General features: G+C 39.3%; 2 long non-coding RNA genes across 2 annotated transcripts; both read right to left on the minus strand.

Moving 5' to 3' along the window:
- Positions 1 to 871: 871 nt before the first annotated feature.
- On the minus strand, positions 872 to 13,240 carry LOC123025915. The gene is made up of 2 exons (XR_006415213.1): positions 10,385 to 13,240; positions 872 to 8,876 (listed from the first exon to the last, which is right to left on the minus strand). It is a non-coding gene; the product is annotated as an uncharacterized LOC123025915 (long non-coding RNA).
- A 307-nt stretch (positions 13,241 to 13,547) lies between these two features.
- Positions 13,548 to 19,425, minus strand: LOC123026007. Its single transcript, XR_006415232.1, has 2 exons — positions 17,300 to 19,425; positions 13,548 to 15,131 (listed from the first exon to the last, which is right to left on the minus strand). It is a non-coding gene; the product is annotated as an uncharacterized LOC123026007 (long non-coding RNA).
- Positions 19,426 to 19,892: the final 467 nt, after the last annotated feature.

The following is a 19,892-nucleotide window of genomic DNA, read 5'->3' on the forward strand; positions in this document are numbered from 1 at the left end:
TGCACGTCGAACAGCAAAGAAATTTCTTACCTCCCCTGGCCCATTCAATTTGCCCAATCCAATATTCCTTTACAATTAAAAGGCAATTTTTGATTTTTTTTAATATTAAGGAGGTGAAGGAACATGTTGCACAATGAAGATAGTATCATACTGAGAAACACTTGTGGCAAAATAGTGGTGCAAAGCATTGTTAGTGATATGTGCCATTAATCCAACATGTCTCTATTCAGAGTGTTCTGGTAAGTGCAACCCAAGGCAACACTTCATACATCTGACTTGCAACAAACTTGTCAACCTTCTAAGGTAACACAAGACTTTGTTTTCCCGTTGAAATGAGCATCTTTTGGAATAAACTCACAGGGACTGCTTTGCATCGTGTTTGAGTCCAGCTGCTACTGTATGTAACTGTTTAGAAGCTCCTGTACCTTCCGGCATTTGGCACGTACACTGTTAATCCACTGATACAATACGGAATACATGTTAAAGACTGCAAAATCCTGACCACACAAATGCAGCCTTGGTGTGGCCTTCCGAAGCCAGCTACCGCAGAACACTCCGCCGCACCCCGTCAGAGCACGACGTCTAAAAGCAGCTGGCCCTTCATAAATCACCAACCCAGAGAATGCAACAGGAATCTCCTGCACTCCCTTTGGTTCACAAGGGAATGTGAGTAACAGTGCTGCCAATCTCACTTCTATCCCATTCTTCTTCCAAAGAATGGGCCGCTTGATGTACAGTTTCTAGGCAGCCTCTCATCCAGGTACTTCCCTGCGACACACCGGCTGAGTTTCAGCAGCAGAGCTGCACTGTGTATTTTCCACCTGCTCCCTGGCCAGAAACAGACAGACTCTTGGAAAAGACCACAGCACACTCACTTTGCACAAGTGTTTATTAAAAGGGAAATCAACCATTTACAAGGCAGAGCAAGCGAACAAAATCAAGGGCATTTAGATTTTCCAATGAATTCTTATGTCTTTGCTGTATTTACTATACCCACCTGGTAATTTGGTAAACATACAGTGTGGAATGAATTAACAACAATTCCACTGGAACACGTTCTGTCTTTCAAGATGAACAGTCACAATCTAGATCCTTTTTGCATCACCAATTCTTGTACATAGACACCTCACAGATGCCCAAAATGAAACAAAAACAGCACACAAAAAAGTTGAGACCCAAAGGCAGTTAACGCTATATTCTGGTTTCTCTTCAGTCTATGCCTGACAGTGCCCATTGCTGCGGGAGTGCTCATTCCTACCCTTGTTCTGAAGGAAGACCCAGAAAGAAAAGCCGAACTCCATAGGCATGGATGCTCTTGCATAATTCACAACTCTGCACAATTGAGGTTCCAGATTTGTGTGTGTATAAAGCAGCCCCACCCTCATTTTAGACCTTTTCTCCAGTTCATGTGATGCTAGGGCCACTGAATGTAGACACATTCTGTCCTTCCACCTGATGGTAACATCAGAAGTGCACATACACCTAAGAGGCTGGGGATTCAAAGCTTTCACCTTTAACTACTGTAAGGCACGTACCTCACTTTTTCTAGGGGTGATCTGCACATTTAGAAGAAGAACAGTGAGAAACATGCCACTTAAGCATATGGATGGATAGAACAGCTTTCAGTGCTGCCCACATCCAAAAACTACTTGCCTGGGGAGTCAGAAGAATCCTTCTTACCTGCATTACCTTTCTACATATGGGGAAAGGGTCAAATGTTTTGTTTGTATTTTCAATGGAAATTCAAACATATACAAGATGCCCTGCAGATTTAATTGCCTCCACCATTATCTCGTAGCTACTATTATTCTCATAAGAAACAGACTGAGAGGTTGGAGTGGCCTAAGGCCACCAGGGGCACCTTGTCTAGGTGGGATTCAACTGAATCCCTAGGGTTCCATTCATCACTCTAGCCATACTTGGCTATGACTGAATGATACGGTGCACACAACTGCAGCTGTGCAATGTGTACACGTACACGTGGAGACAGGCAAGAAGCAAATACCCCATGTCACGCTTGGCTAGACATTGCCCAGTGCAGGAACGGTTAACGCTAGTCCTTAGACACTGTCAACGCCAGGTTCTGGGGGACACTTGGACAAAATGTGCCAGCTCCCACTCTCCAAGGAGCCCCGCTTCTCAGATTGCTACTGTCCATCTGGGCCCAGTCAACCTCAGCACTTAAGGAGGACAAGGGGAGCAAAGGCTTTTCCTGCCATTACCCACCTGCCTACTTGAAGAAGGCAGGTAGCTGCTGCAATAGCAGGATGTCTCAACATGGTCAGGAAGCACTGAAAGCTGGTAGTGGATCCACTGCGGGAGCCTCAGCACATGCTCTGTGATGCCTCCCCTGACACTCCTTTCCTCCTTATAGCCAGGAATCTGGATTGTGTATGGACTTTTCCTTGGCCCTGGGTCGTGTCAACCCTTATGGTGCTACGGTGGGATGGAAGAGGACACCCTTCAAGTACTCAACCAAGCAGGCTAACTTACCCCCGTTTGTCTTTCCAGGTCTAGGTGATGTCATCAAGCTGGTCTTGCCATGATCACAGAGCCACCAGAAGGAGTGTGCCACACAGTATCCCCAGAGGGGCCTTTCTGGTTTCCTCACATGACACTTCTGAAATGTCAGGGTTTCACAGCATAAGCAAGACATTGGCATTACAGAAACAAACCTGATCTTCATCAACAATACAAAGATAAGAATTTCAATGCCACTTATCTTTTATAAAGCTTAAAGCACACAAAGACATCATACCTTTTGCTTTTTACTCTTCAACCATCAATTTAATTATTTTCCATACAGGTTAGGAAGGCTAAATAAAGTACACTGATTCTGACTTGACAGATAACAAAGGGAAATCCCAAAACATAAGTTATCTTTAACCCAGGCCCAGAATGGGTGAACTTCAAGTATAAATACTATTTCCCAAAATTAGCAGTGCAACCTTCTAAATGCAGTGGATATAAAGCAGTGTAGCAAAATTAGCTTTTGTGGGGAAAGGTCAGGTTCAATACCATTAAATAACACTCTGCAATGAGATCTTTCATTTTCTGAAAATTTGGTGTGTTCATTTGAGAGGAGGAAAAACAGACACATCACAGGTAGAAAGCAAGATTGGCACCATGTTACTCTAAGCCTAAGTGAAATTGTCTTTGCTCCGTATAAGCACCTTCAGGTGCTTAGGAAAGCTTTACCATACTGGCTAGGCTCACTTTCCAGGTAGATCCACTGTGTATAGCGAACAAAATGCTACCTAACACACTTAAGGGATGACCCACGGCTCAGGGGTAGAGCATCTGCTTTGAAGGCAGAAGAGGTTGGGCTGAGTTCCTGGAATCTTCATGCAGGGCCAGAAGAACTCCTTCCTGAGACCATGATGACACTACTGGGCCAGGTGGAAGAAGGACCTGCCTCAGGCTAAGGAAGCTTTCCACAATCCTAGATGCTGTTTGAGCTACCATAGGTGGGGATGGGGCACTCTGTCTTTTTCCACGTCATATAAACCAGCCTTCCTCAACCTGGTGCCTTCAGAGATATTTAGATCACAACTCCCAGAATTCCCATCCAGTAGGGTCACTGATTGGGAATTCTGGATGTTGCCATCAAAACGTGTCTGGAAAGCACAAGCTTAGGGAAAGCTAATATAAACTACCCATTTTCTCTATACAGATTACATATATAGCTATTAAGAAACCCTGGAATTTTCTATTGTGTCCTTCCACTTTGCAAAAGAGTTTGTAAGTCCTACTTTGTTCTGTACAGGTATCAAAGCTAACAAGAGCTTAGGTGGTACAGATTTCAAACAAGCAAGCCTGAGCACTGACACGTTTTAAAACATTTTTTTGGAAGAGATAGGTGGGCACAGTCAAAGAACAACTGAAGGAAGGAAGGAAGATAATTACCTTCAATTACTAGACAAAATTTATACTAGATTTGTTTCAACAGCAAGCTGTGGATCACTTCATTGATTGTTCCATTCTCCATCAATACATAGCACCAGACAAATGAAATAAAGCATGATTGACCCCTTTAAAACAAGCTAGACAGCACTGTGGATTGTGAGGCTGTATTATCCACTAAACATTAAGCATGCACTTAAACCCCTCTGCCAAAGCAATTATGTAAGCAACACCTTGAACAAGGCCCAGATGTTAATTTTTTTTTTACAAAAATGGAGCACTTTGCACTAATGATCAAGCATCTCCCAAAAAGCATCAAGTATAGTAAAAAGACTTACACATATTCTCTTTCTTTAAAAATTAAAATTGCACCTTAACCTAAATTCTAGGCCATATGTTAGGCAAACAAGAATAGTTTATTTTTCTAACTACAAGGCGAAAAGCTAGAGAGGGCACAAAATCTCACACCTTGGGCATTAGAACTTTCATCCAGCAAACTCTTTTGAAATTTTACCTGGTATTGCTTGTGCACTCTTAAGTATCTCTTTGCTGTCACAAGGCAGCCCTCCCTAGGTAACTTCTAGTCCTGTTGAACTACAGCATGCTAGCTGGGGAGCATGGAAGTGGTAGTCCAAGTCATAGGAACAGCAACAATTTGAAGAAACTGTCATAAGGGCTGGAAACTTTCTTTTTTAACACTCAAGAGCTTTTCAGGTAATTGAATTCAGATAATTGAATTACACACCCACGATTATACACTTTTCAGTATTATGGATAGCATTCCCAATATGCACACAGCCCTAATAACAGATTACAAAAGAGTCGTTCTCCCTTGAAACGCCTCTTAATATATTGCTCTGGCATAAATGATCAGACAGCATAAGGCAGAACTATCATCATTTTATACAGAGGCCAGGTTTTTACCTAGTACAAAAGAGAAGTGGCAATCCTGGAACACACTGGCTGTCACTGGATTCCTGCCTATTCCACTCTAATACTTTCATCCCACTTAAATGCAAATATAATGCTGAACATCTGTATACCATACAAATCCACACCAAAGCAAGATGTAAGACAAATTCATGAAAGTGCTGAAAAAGCGTACACATTTTCCTTACCTGCAAATGTTGGTCTGGGACTTGTCCATATCTGCAAGACATTTACATGAGTAGCACCTTGTGGGCCTCTCTTTCATTGCATGTTAACTGCTGACAAAAGTTGGAATTTGTTTTCTGATTTTTAAAACATTTCTATTATTGTTCAAGTGAGAAGAATTTTTAATTTTTGGTACATGTGTAAAGTCAGAACCTTTTACCTTTATTTGAAAATTCCTTCCCACCAGCATAGCTTTGCAATGTACTCTCATATCCCCAAGTGCTGACCAATGCCGAAGAGGGGGGAGCCGCATCAGCCACCATTCAGCTATGTCAGTGTAAACTTCTGCTTTTAGCATGAGGGACTGGAAAAAAACAAACTGAGAGTTTTTTCTGAATTTCCCACTCACGTGAAGGATCAGGAAAAAAAGGGAAAAGTTTTTCCTCCATCCCTACCCTTGTCATGGCCTTTCTTTTTTTGGGGGGGGAGGGGGTCTTACTGAAAAAAATGACCAATTCTGGAAAATGATGAGCAGCATGTTTAAGACAGGATATTCATGTATTGCTACCTGGCCTTTACTGCACTAAGATGATTTCTAACAGGAAGAGAACTAAAGATGCAAAATTTCTGGAAACACAGAAGCCCCGCAGGGCAGCTGTCGGGGCGGAGGCGGGATTGTTAATTTCTCTCTGTAAGATTTCCCAGCATTGTTAGAAGTATTGCTCTAATGCAGCTTTTGTTTAAAAAAATTTAAGAATGTTCCAGGTTGTGCCCAGTTTTTCAACATGTGACTAGTAGACTCATCATTATCACAGCAAATGAAGAAAGGGTGAACCCTTCATAATTTAGGTTTTGCCCCCAAGAGTTGAGATTGTCCTGCATGGATGCTATAGCAGTCAGTGAATGTGGCTTTAAAGCCCACTTCTAAAAAAACTGTACATTGTCCTAACCATTACCACAACATGAATGTTCCTAAATTTATTTTTAAACAATACTTTGAAGTTTGTGACTATGGGGCTCATGGTTAGTTTCCAATCAAGTTCTTAGCTGGACAATAACGAGGACTGTTGCATGGGACCACTGATTTCCCATTATCATTAAGCTTGCCATTCAGTGCAAAGTTCTGGTTCAAATGCTATCACAAACCTAGTTTTGAAATAATCAGTGGAGAGAAGGGATCTATGACGGCTAGGAATAGTAATAACGTACCAAGAGCACTGCTGGAACAGACCAGAAGTCCATTTATTCCAGCATCCTGTTTTCTCAGTGTAGACAACCAAATGCTTCTTGAATAGGTCCACAGGTAGGATAATGGTGGAAATGTTTTTCTGCAGTTCTTGCTCTTTCTACAACTGGTATTCCATAGCATGTTACCTTTGAATATGGAAGTCCCATTTAGGCCCTTTGTGAAGATGTAATTTATTTTATCTGCCCTGAATATTGTGTCAGTTTCATTGGACATGTCCTTGTTCTAATATTATTTGGGTGAAGAGGAATCAAACATGTAACATGCCCAATTTCACAAACATGTAACATGCCCATGCATTTCCTATGAATAAACATAATTGTGCTTGCTTTTTTTTTTTCATTCTGCCTACCTTTACAGGGTGCCAATGAACTGGTTCATATGTAGGTTGGGAGACCTGTAAATTATGAATTGTTAACCATGAACAATCTTTGAACAGAACTTATGGTTTATTGTTAGTTTGTAAATTCTGGATCATTTAAGCCATGAATGGTTGGTACATGTGAACCAAGAACTGTAGGTTGCTCATGGTTGTTTCACCAGGCCACAGGCAAGAGTGATTTAAAAAAAAAAACAGACACTGTACACATCAGTATTATAAGTGCTACAAAGAAAAAGAAGTTTAAAAAGGTCTAGGGACCCACAAAATTCCTCTTCTCACATCCTATAAAATAATGTCTTATGTTCCAGTATCAAACATGAGGAACTTACAGGCACACACCTCTGTACACTTACGTTAGTTGAAGAGCCACTGATCCTACAGGAACGTGTTTAGCCCATTTTAAAGCCTGTGGTAATATACCCTGTAATTCAGGCTCGTCCCAGTCTAATTCTACTGCTAGTCAATTTTAATGCCTGCAAAGTGCAAAGACTGCTAAAGGTTAGCAGATTCTGGCGTACTTGAGAATACAGTGCATGCAATTCAAACAGTTTGCACCTGCTCTGCTCCTCTGGTGAGCACAAGCAGCAAAACCAATCTGAACTCCTAAGTTTACATTCAAAACTTTGATCCTGGCTTGCTGTACCCTTTACAAGTCAAAATGTTAAATCAAAGTGCATTCTTGCCTTCCAAATCCTGGCTCATGAAGAGGGTAATAAACCCCAATTCCAGGTTTAAATGTCGCAATTTTGTATTTCTGGGAGAGGCCAGAAAGGAGCAAATAGGCTCTAGCTGACAGTAGGCCAGGATTTGCATACTGTGGCAAATGAGGCCATTAAAATTCTAGTAATGAATTCTGGAATGAGTTCTAGTGATGAAAGCTTCTCTTTAATATCATTCGTAAATGGACAGAACTTGTAGAAAATTAAAATTTTACTGGGTCTTTCCTAAGTCATCTTTTTTCTAGAAAACTATTTAGCCTTTCCTTATATTGTATTAGGCTGTAATTCCATACCCACTAAATAGGAAGTAAGTCCCACTGATTTCAAAGGGACTTATTTCTGAGTTGATATATGTAAAATTGTACTGCTAAATGTAGTTCTTAATTCTATGATATACTTTTTTAAAGAAGAATAACTGAAATATACACTACTGCAAAGTGAGGCTTATAGTGCATACACCAATTTTGTTGGGGAAGAGAAAGAGAGACACACCTTTGCAATTCTTTGCAACCTGTTTAACATAGAATACTTCCACAGAGAAATGCACAAACCTCTTCATTTAAATTGCTTATATTAATTAAAAGTTTGCTTCTAAAGATGTACACCTGGATACCTTTGTTTACTTTCTTCCTTCTAGCCCTAGTGCTATGTTTGTTCATTTCTTGCCTGCATGTAATTCCTTTCCTCAAATGCTCACTCCATTTTCCCCTTAAAATGAGAGGAGAGGCAAGACTGTATGGCACAAAACCCTGAAATAAAATGGAAAAAATATTTTTTCTATTCACATGCCCTTCTATGAATAACAGTCTATTCCTAAGGAATGCTTAGAGGCAGAATATGTATACCAGTGTTAAAGGACATGTCTCTTCCATTAGCAGAGCAGAGGGACTATTTCCAGAATGATTGACATTCTAGAAAGTTGGTCTAGATTAGGCAGTGGGAAAACCTGAGAGGATTCTTTCACATGAAGAATATCAGCGGTGCAAACACAAATCAACGAGAAGTAAGTATGGCTACACCACTATTCCTAGTAAGTGGAGGGGGTCCTCTTATTTTAGTTCATAATATATTTATCTTCTCCTTTTTGATACTTTATGTAACCAAGTGCTGAACACAAGCCATTTTACATGTAACGTACTGCGGCTCTGTACATATTTTAATGGTTCTGTAACTGTTTTTCATAACTACTATTAAAGGAAAATAGTATAAGACTTTGACCAAGAGCCAATCCATGAATAGTATTTTATTAGTTGCCTGAAAAGGCTACTAATTTTATTTTCCTCAAATAAATTATGCTTCATGGCAGACTGCTTTTCAAATTTGCTGCAGGTATTTTCCGAAGCAGCTAGTAATATGGAATGGGAGGTCAGATACTCAAATAAAAGAGTCAAGTATTCCATTGGAACATTGCAAAGCCCTTACAAGAGCGTAAGCAATTCTTTGGACTGCAGCCAGTTTTAGTGCAACCAGCACAAACCAATCCTGTTGTAAATGTAGTCCTTCCAGATGGTGCATATTTGGGGAAACGTACCTAGTGGAGAAACATGAAGCAATACTTGTTACTTACTGGCCATTATCCATAAAATGCCCACAAACTACAGACTGACTCTTGAACAAAAGGAAAGCATACGGCACTACTCTTCCCTGTTTCAGACCAATTGCCCACCCAGTCCAGTACCATGTATTCTCCAATTGCAGCAAGTGGGACGGACATGGCTTTCCCAGCTCAACTGAAATCTTTTTAGCTAAAGGTGCCAGGGAGTGAAACTGAAATTTCTGCAAGGAAATACAATTTTCATAGTGATTAGTTCAAGAAGCACAATTTACTGAGAATCCATCTGTTCTGAATTAAGAAAAAATATAAAAACACGTCTGGGGAAGACCTAAGTGTACATTGCAGTGGCTGGCAAAAAGCATACCATTTGTGTACATTTAAGAAGGAGTGGGCAGATGGTAGATCAGAATCTAGAGATCGGTCTTTGGATGACTTGAGGTAGATCTGAAAAGATTTCTAATTCTCAGTTCTTTGAAAGCAGCAACCAAAAGCCTGCCAAGACTTGCTACTGGGGTGCTGAAATAAACAAAGCTGGAGGAAGGGCATGACTAAACACAGGTTCTGTTGGTGAAAGGGCTACAAGTTCAATTCTAAGGCAGAAGACAAATCCCCGGTCTGAGCCATATATGCAGAGGTAGCTATTTTGTACCCGACTCCACCTAGTGGGCCTTCAGGTTCTAGTAAGAACCCTAAGCTGATCTCAGATGCCTGAAGATGGCCCATCCCTGCATTAAGGGCCCCACATTCCATCTCCAGTTAAAACAATTTAGGTACCCAGAAAAGAAGAAACAGAATAGGCCAGCATTTTGCAACTGGGTGCGTTCCAGATTTTTTTAATTACAATTCCCAACATTCCTGACTGTTGCCCATGCAGTTTGAGGCTGATGCCCAAAACATCTGAAGGCATCAGGCCAATGAAGGTTGAAATAGGCAACACTGAACTGAATGATCCAATATTCTGATTCTCTATCGGGCCATTTTATGTGCTCTTCTCCAGACTGCTGTACTCAAAGTACTAAAACACTGCAAAGACTTCTCTAAAAATATTTTTATTTATTTATATGTGTATATAGTTCTCCATTCCCATAGGCTTTGGGTCATTTACAAGAGACGAAAACCAAAAACAGGTAAAATTTCAAATAAAACAGATTAAATAAAAACTAATCTGGAAATGCCAGTCCCAAGAGATACTTCTCTAGCTCCCTCTTAAAGGTAGCAATTTGGAGTATCTGACATCTCTCTCCCAGTAGGCCATTCCATAGTTTAGGGGTAACCACTGAGAAAGTCTTCTCACACAGAGAAATACCCTCTATTTGATAATTTTAGGGGAAGCCAACTGAAGTTAACAGAAATAGGGGAGACTTAACAGCATATTTGTTCCCATGTATAGCCCAGTCAAATAGTTCAAAGCAGGAAAAAACAGCTTTTCTATACACAGCCCCTCTCCCCAATTAATCTAACTCGATCACCTTTAAATTGTTTACCTTTAAATTCCAGTGGATTCCTTTGAGTTGCTGATCTCTTCCTCGCCAAAGGATCAGTTCTTTTAACCAGCTGGACACCACGTACTATGGTGTTTTCTGCAAATTCTTCCACAGTTGAAACTGACTGTATAAACACATCTCAATTGACAAAGCTAATCATTACTAGAAAGTGTTCTTACAAACAAAGAAAACAGGAGCTGGATGTACATTTTATACCACCAAAATTCAACATTGCTGGCCAAGATGGATCAAATACACAGATGCTCAGGGGCAAGAATGAAAAAGATAGGTCTTTTTATGAGATACTAGAAAATTTAAGTAATGTTTCAAAGAAACATAAGCTGTAAAATGGGCAACACTTGTCCAGAAGATCAACTGACATAATTCTGCCAAAAACCTGCTTTGCATGATTATACAACTCATTATAATTAAGTAGCCACAGGAGGATGTCTTGCTGTCTGAAGCAGACCGCTTTCCTGACAATGACATATATTCCAGCAACTGACAACCCAAGATATTCTCGGGAGTCATTGACCCATGATGCTACCATATTATCAAAACCCAGGAGTACAATTTCATCAGGAATTGCAGTGATCTGCTGGCATGCTACTTGGCAAGAGCAGCAAAACCTTTACATTTCACTTTTGTCTTTGCCAGGGAGAACCTGCTCTCAGTGCTCAAGCAGCACTTTGGCATGATCAGCACTGCTTCACCACCCTCTTTGAAGTTTCATTTTGGCCCCCCAAAATTTCACGTGTTCGGAATTGGGTGGAGGGATCAGTCTTTCACAAGTGCACTTGGACTCAGCAAGACCATGTGAAGCAGCTGCACATCTCCTTCGTTTCAGCTTTCAAAGGGAAGGAAGTAGCAAATATGGGTGGCAACTGACAAGGCAAGCCTGCATATAGGCTAATTTCTGCCCAGTTGCCAGGGACGGATTGCTGAGTTAATTGAAAAACCCCCAAAAGAGAGGTGAGTGATCCAAAAAGGACCCACAAAAAAGGAGGGGAACCTTTATCTCACCTTTCTGGAATAACTGTAGACTCAGGAAATGTTGCAAAGGCAGAGGGCACCAAGTGCAACAAATAAAAGGGGCATGATTACAATCCCAAAGCAAGATATCCTTTCGATACACCTGTTTTCCCCCCTTTCAGTGATTTTCTGAAAACTCAGCAATTGGTCTCCAGCAACTGTGTACAATTTAGTCTATGTGCAGCCTCACTGGGTCAGTTTCCATGAATGTTATCTACTCCACTTTGCTGGCTTCCTTTGACAGTTGACACATTTAAGAAAAGTGATCAGCAAAAATATACATATCAGACAGCTGTTAAGAACACAGTTTCAAAAGACAAGTAAATAAATCAGACGTTTTCTGGGGCCATGAAGTGGGGAAGTAATAACCTCCACTACAAAGTTTTGAGACTCTGAAAATGAAGAAAGAGAAGCATCAAATGAAGAACGGCAGCAACTGCAGTGAGAAGCAGCAGATGGGTTCCACCATGAAGGACACTAGGATACCAAACTGGATGGTGCAAAGCCATGGTGACACGGATGGTCTGTAGGGAGCACTGTGTGCTGATCCATGAACAACCCACACTACATAGCCTGTATGCAGGGGGGATTAGCATGTCATAAAAAGGACACCAACCGATGGGAATGAGGCTAGCTCCCCCCCCCCCCAAAATCTGGTCTTGTGCTCCCCACACTTCTGTCATGGCCATAAGGAAACTGGAAACATCTGCTCCCACATACTAAACTGTGATTAAACGTAACTATGGTTTGTGGAAACAAGTCAATCTTATAGCTCATGGTTTGAAGTTAGCTTGTTTTAAAGCAAACCACCACCTGCAGAACTCCTCTTGTAACTGTACTGGAGTGGGAAAGGAGGAGGCTATGTTTATTTAATTTTTGTCATAGTAAGCCATGTGTTAGTATGATGTTTAAATCCAGCCACTGTGCAGTTATGTTTCTGGACAGCTGTGACTTTTGCAAGGCTATTCTACTCCTCTTATCCAAACCTAACCCCACCCTTCCTTCCTACCCAGACCCCTGCCAACATTCCATATCCCTCCCTCATACATCTTAAGTCTTTTTAAAAGCTGGCTAAACTCCTGATGACCTGCCCCAGAATACAGTTTTATGAAAGGTGAAATAAGTAGAAGTGAAGTTGGAAAGAAAAATTCATTTGAACAATGCTTCTTCAAGAGGAACCCATATTTAGGGCTGGACCTTTGCCAAAGCTAGTGCTAGACGGAGCAGCATGTTACAGGTGATGCTCACTTGGTGCCAGTAGAGACTCCAATGTATGTAGAATAACGTCTGGAAACTGTCAGCATTTCTAGCTGGCCATGTTAGCTGGGGAATGCAGGGAACAGTCGGGCCCTTTTATGCCCAGAATTGTGCTCTGTGCCTACTTGAGAAAGCCAAATATGAAAAAGTCTCACGGAAGCTTTTTCTACAGAGAAGTGAAAAGGCAGACTGAAATTATGTTTAATTTATTTTACCTGTTAAATCTCCCTAATTAAACAAGTTACACAGGATGCCATTTAGCTCCTTTATCTAGTTAACCATTGAGCCGTAGCTGACAAAATTGACCAAGTTAAAAAAGACAGAGTTAACCTCTGTGATATGTGCACTGGAAAACTTACAATTCCTGCAATAAACTCAAGATTATCAAGATAAGCTTTAACTGTATGATTATTCAAAGCAAGAACAAGAGTTTTGGAGTTGAGAGACATATTTTGTCAGTATTTCGTAAGTCTATTCTACATCTCCCTATGAAGCTTGAGAGCCAGGGTGGTGTAGTGGTTAAGAGCATGGGACTGGGACTCAGGCCATCTGGGTTCTAGCCCCTGCTCAGCCATGGAGCCAACTGGGTGACTTTGGGCCAGTCACAGACTCAGCCCGACATACCTCACAGGGTTGTTGTTGTGAGGATAAGATGGAGGAGGAGATGTAAGCTGCCTTGAGCCCTTTGTAGGAAAAAGGCAGGATATAAATCGAAAAATAAATAAAAATAAATAAACTTGTTACCGACCTCAGCCTAACCTATCTTATAGGGCTGTTAAGAGGATCAACTGAATGAAATAAATTAATGAAGCTTTTAAACCCACCAAAGCACATATACATCCAGATCTCCTTAAAAGGAAGGACGACATATAAATGCGATGTTTATTATTTTTATTACCAAGATGTCCACAAGACTGCTTATAACCATCAGAAACTATAAAGAAATTGCCTCATTCATTCTCTGCTAACCTGTATGAGCTTCTCTAAGTAGCACATTCAGAAAGGCTTAAGGAGGAAATTTCTATTCTTACCAGTACTCGCACCTGATTGACTAAAATCTAAGAGCATAGTTATATGAGCAATTAATGACATAAGGAAAAACAAGGAAAGGATGTAGAAAAGCTCCCCCAAAGCTAGCCATAGAATATAATAAAATCCCTAGAGCTGAAATTTTCAAAATGTTAGCCAAGTTACCACATTGGGGCATACAGATATATACTTCCATTTGCTTACTTGATTTATCCAATTTCTAAATTGTCCCACAAAGAGTCAGACTAAGTATCATTCTAAGTTTGTGTTGCTCCTTATATGCAAATTTCTGACATTCTGTAAGATCTAAGTCTCAATACGCTGGAGTGTAAGCAAGGACTAGAAAAGTTTTTACTGTGCAAACTTCCTTTGTTAAAGACAGGTTCCTATAAGTAAAAAAGCAGAACACCTTTTTCTTAGACATTCATATTCCCAGGTATAGTGGGGTGGAAATACAGGAATTAACACCACATTCATCGTGAAAGACTTATCCCTTCCTCTCTCTCCATTCATTCAAAGGAGACTTATTTGTAAGTGTGGATTTCACTTTTAAAAAGAAAGAAAAAAAGGCAGATTGGGTTGAGAACTAGGCTTTTAGTCTAGAATTTGTAGAAGTTTTAAAAAGTAAAGAGAATTTGTAGAAGTATTTTACTGCCTTGATTCCTAAGTAGCATGAAATTTAAAGAAGAAAACCCTTGTTCTGCTATATTCATCATTACCATTATCTTCAGAAGAACTGAATCTATTCTCTTTCTTTTTGTCTAAGGCTCTCTGCAAAGGAGTGAAAGGAAGTTACTGGTGTTATACATACCCCTGTAAAATTTAGTGCACTTAAATCCTTGAGGAACCTAGCAAATCTGCCAATGAGTAGGCATTTAAGGAACAGCTCCTTTGCATTCAGAAATTGCAAACATAAAATACATTTAATATAATGCAAATTAGGGAACCCAGGAAACCAAAGTAGAAACACCGAAGAACCATTTTGCTTAACCTCCTAATCAACAAGATGCATTGCTAGTAGAAAAAAAGCAGTGTTCATTTGTGCCAAAGTGATGTATGGAAAATGTATTGGCATGTTCAGAGAATCCATTTGCAGAGATTTATTAAGCAAGCCAAAATGAAAATGTTGGTCAGATATGATGCCATGTATAAATATCTATGATAAGCTTCAGGTTTTAGGACTCTTAAGAAGAAGTCACTGATACTGAGGTTGCTTCTGTTTTTAATGTTCAACCAGACTCAGGCTGGGTAAGGCTCTTGGTAAGCAGAAGCTGCATCGAGAGTCAGCAATGGTTAGGAAACAGCATCACTCTGAACTGTGTTACAACTTTCTCTTTGCAGCACTCAGCCTTCTTGGATGCAACTTGAGATAGCAGCTGAAAAGTTAGCCACTCTTTCCATGCTACAATAGTCCTTTTAAATCATTTGCCTGAAATTGGAAAATAAGAACAGGAGAAAAAACAGGATGCCCAACCCCTCCTACCAAACAGTTTAACCAAGATTCCCTTTAGACCAGCAAGTTATTGCATATTCATTTAGAAATATGCTTATCTGTTGCCACTGTACCAATTTATTACTCAATTCAAGCAGATATTAAAAACAGATTAAAAATACAAAGCAAAATACCTTTGCTTCTTTTAAATAAATCAAATGAATACACATAACCATGTATAAGGAATCCCATTCATCCCACTTGAGCTTTAATACTGATGTCTGAGCCCCTTAAAACATTCTAATGCCCAAGAACTAGGGACCACCCCACAAAATATTGTTGCAGAAAAGGGCTAGAGACTTGATACTGCTTGCTAGAAACTGGAAATAATTTTCTTAGTCCTGAAGAACAACACTTAATAGAAATCTTCCAGTAAGTAGCATTCTGAATTTAACTAAGGCATTGTTACAGGGTGAAATTTTCGTGAAAGGCTGGTGATAAGACAACTCTTTTGATAACCCAAATTATTAGTTTTTGAGCCAAATATGGAGATACTAAATACACTATGTTCCCTGGAACTAAGAAAGAATATCCCCCTTGCTACACAGGGAATCAGAGTACAATTCATCAAACCACACTTAAGGAGTAAGGGGCAGTGCTGAACCAGTGGAATTTTATTTTGAAAAATGAAAGTGTCAGCTTCCATATCACAAACTGCTTTGGAAATCCCTTATTTCAAAAACTGGTTTCCTAGTTCTAGTCCCATATAAAGGAATTCACAGAAGGATTTTTTTTTGATGTTGCCAAAACAGTAATAGAAAAGGTGGCAAAAAGTCAAAGTCTCAAGCACACTTGCATCACATTCGCATAACATCTTGTATGAAAGGCTTTATTTTAGATTCTTTAGCAACAGCAAGAGCAGCCACCCAGATATTCCAGTATTGCCACAAGGTTGAAATGGGTAAAGCTCACTAAAATAACCGAAGGTAGTAAAGGGGCAGGCTTTAATTTTATGGTACATGGAGTCATGTTCTAAATCATGCACATACTGATTAGAGACTCAAGGTCCATTGACCAAAAAGAAAGTACTGCTGACTTGGAAGCAGTGTTATGCTTAGTTGCATTGAAGTATCAGGTTTCTAGAACTTGGTTGTGCATTTTTATCTATTTTAACTGCAGCAGCGGTCTATTTTTCATATATCTTAAGTAGTAAAAAGGAAAAACAAAGAATAGGTCACCTTTACAAATATGCCCAGAGGGTTAGCTGTGGCATGCTGAAGCTAAAACAACAAAAGAGGTTTATGATACGTTCAGGGCTAAGAAATTTATTTTGGCATAAGCTTCTGTGGACACTGTCTAGTCCATCAGACACATCGGTGTATTATGGAGAGTTTCAAGTGTATATATGGTACATATGATAGGGGTATTTATGTAAACCTGAAACTCTCCATAATATTCCATGCACCTGATGAAGTGAACCACAGTCCATGAAACTTTAGGTCAGAATGTGCATTTTTTAGTCTTAAAAGTGCCACAGGAAGTGCTTATTGTTTTTAAATATTTGGTTGCCATACTGAATGAGGGCCAACTGTTAAAATCAAAAACTCTCATAGTTACAAGTAACTATGTTGTGGATCTAAACTATAAAATTGGATCAAAAGAACCATGGACAGAATCAAAACGGCTACTAGTGTGGCAAGAGTTCATGTAGTACCATAGCAGGTAGGTCCTCAAAGCCGTTTACATGCTTCTGTGTAAAAGTTTGCACAGGTAAATTTATCTTTGAATTTAGTTTCAGCTTTCACAGCAGTGTAAAACCATGAGTGGAATGCAATTTTGAACCCAATTCCGTATGTGCCATTGCAGCTGTGGTCTTACAAAGGTTCTTTATCAATAGGGCATAAGAGCCTTTGAAGAATCTTTACCCCATATCGCTTAGATACAATTCAAATCTCGGCACTTGCTGTCACCTGCAGGATCGCATTCATACTCACCTCTCATATACAGATGCATCCATTAGAATGTTGGGCTTTTGAATGAGAAACCCCAGACAATTAATATTGGTGAAGAGAGGAGAAAGGGCAAGTAGTATAATCCTTCCCACCACCCAGAAGATAGCCCTTTCATCTTATTTCAGAAAAATTAGAAAGAAAGTTTTATCTTACCGATAACTCCAATGGTTACTGTCCCCTGCGAACCCCACCTAGCAAGTCGACATCATGAAATGTCAGGTCAGGGCAGCCTCAACCACGCTTCCCTGATAGTCAGGTAATAAAAGGAAGGAGTTAAAACAGAAGTTACACTTGCAGTTTCTGGATATCATCAGAAAATGTAGTGCAATACATTCTGAACTGTCATTCAGAGCTTCTGGTAACCTCCTTGCAAGGCATTAAAATATTTTTCCAGAAGAAAATTAAGTCAGCCACAGCAATTTGCCATTTTCTAGCAGATACATAGATACTTATCAGATAAACCTTCATTGTGGAATGAAGATTAGAGGCATTAACAGCCTCTTTCTACTGAGGTTCTTCTATTCCAACAGTTGCAAAAAATAATGGTGCACCTTAGTGAGCCAGTCTATATTTAGCAGGATTACACATCAAATTTGCTATCCAAAGCAGCTCAATACTAGCCCTAAGTTAACAGAAGCTCCCATTTTCAAAGAAATGGGAAAATGCAGCCCAGAGATCTTGCCTTAGAATGTTACCAGCTAGCTGTTCATTTCAGTGGCAGAAAGTCTAGTTTTAACACTCTCATGAATACTATTCATGAGAATAGTCCAAATTTAAATCAAAGGATTATGTGCAAGGTTTAAAAAATCTGGCTCATTTGTTAAGAATTGCAAGAACCCAAATCATGCTCGGCCAGGCAAAAAAGCCGTAATGAAGTTCCAAGATTTGCTTGCATAAGTTCTCCAATTATTAGGCCCTAATAACTCTTTTGTACTGTTATCAAAATATTTTCATAGATTTCTTCACTTTGCTCATAATAGCCTTATTACAAGCATGTTTTTAATGTTTAAAATGCAAATGAGTTCAAATAATGGCATACAAATGCAGACAGGGTGAAAATATAATCAGGCTTTGATAAATGAGGCAATCATTCATACAACTGATTATTAAGCTTAGGATCTTCCAATCCTTTTGGATTTTAACAGAAGTTCTAAAGAAAAATGCTGTAAAACATTTTAGCTATTTAAATTAGTATCTTTTGCTAGGAAAAAAGAAACCCTATTGATGGAACTGTACACCTAGAACAATAACTACACCTCTCAAAATGTTTGACAATTTTCTTCACAAGTGAGAATGGTTCTCAGAAATCTGGTTAACTTTGACATATAAAATAACTTGCATTGCAGAAGATCTACATAATTGAGAATTTGTAGAAATCTTTTGACAAATGTTTATGAAGTACCAAAACTCTGGCATTGGTTTGTTTCAAAATCACCTTCGTATCAATAGAGACACTGAAGTAACTGCTATAAATGAGTGATCAAATCTTGAATCCCATTTCATGATTCCTCCCCCACATTGAAGAAAATGCTTGAAAATGTTCTACAACAGGGGTTCCTTACCCCTGAAATGTTTGAATGACCATGGTCAAGACACAGATGAAGAAAATATATTTTGGACTACACTGTGATAATTAGTTATTTGTTAAAAGTTGCACTTAAAAGGAATAAAGCTACCTAAAACTATAATTGTTTATTTAGATTGTGCTCTGTATTTAACTATAGATATTGCATTATGGGGAAACTTTTGTTCTCTTAATAGAATACAGATACCACTTATGTATTTCAACATGCTGTCATCTTTAAAAGAAGAATTTCCCAAAAAAAAAGTCTATCAACAGTTGGGACTTCTAGGTTTCTGTAGTCTAAACTTTGCTACTTGAATGAACTTCCAGAATTTAAAGGTGCAAAGACTACATCTAAATGAAGCATTTTACAAAGTTAGCATTTTGGTAGGAATATCAAGCATGTTACAGGATTTCCCATTAAATGGTAGCACATGCATTAAAATTACGAATTATTTCTAAATTTGGTCATAGAAGTTTTCATATCAATATTAAACTACCTTTTACTGTTGTGAACCCCCTATCATGATTAATAATAGGTAATTTAAAGGCATTTTTCCATCTATGGAAATATCTTAGTGTTAGGTCAAATTTGGTTTCACAGACCAATATGCTATTAAGTTGTGGATTTGAATGCCCAGCCATATCCACCACAATGAATATACCTAACAGCTTAGTGAATTAAATCCTGAAATTTTATTCAGACAAAACCTAGGTTTGTTTGTGTGTATGCATTTTTAAAGACAACCCTAACCCACCCACCCACCCCCATTATCTGGCTGGACTGAAAAATGACTTTGCTACAAATCCATGAAATTATCTTCCTCGCTGACAATAAACAAAAACGTGGGAAAACACTGTGGCACAACAATGTAATTCTTCCAGTCAAAGAATAAAGGAGGTTCAGACAAGCAGCTTATTCTCTGCTAGTGACGTATATTATTTTCACCTGTTCTAATCAATTGCAAACCCATAAAACTTAGGGGCAGACTGTTTATTATGGGTATTGAAATTGGCCAATCCTATCTGCATATTTAAGACTTCCCTCCCTAAGCTACAAATATGCTTCACTGCAGTTTAGTACAGTGCAACAAAAGCAAGCAGGTGAAAAAGCATCATGAACTGAGAGTCAAATGCATGTTAAAAATGGGTAAAAACAGGGTTCATACAAAAAAGTTCTTG

Source organism: Varanus komodoensis, unplaced genomic scaffold, assembly GCF_004798865.1.
Source record: "Varanus komodoensis strain SLA01 unplaced genomic scaffold, ASM479886v1 scaffold29_1, whole genome shotgun sequence".
Classification (NCBI taxonomy): domain Eukaryota; kingdom Metazoa; phylum Chordata; class Lepidosauria; order Squamata; family Varanidae; genus Varanus; species Varanus komodoensis.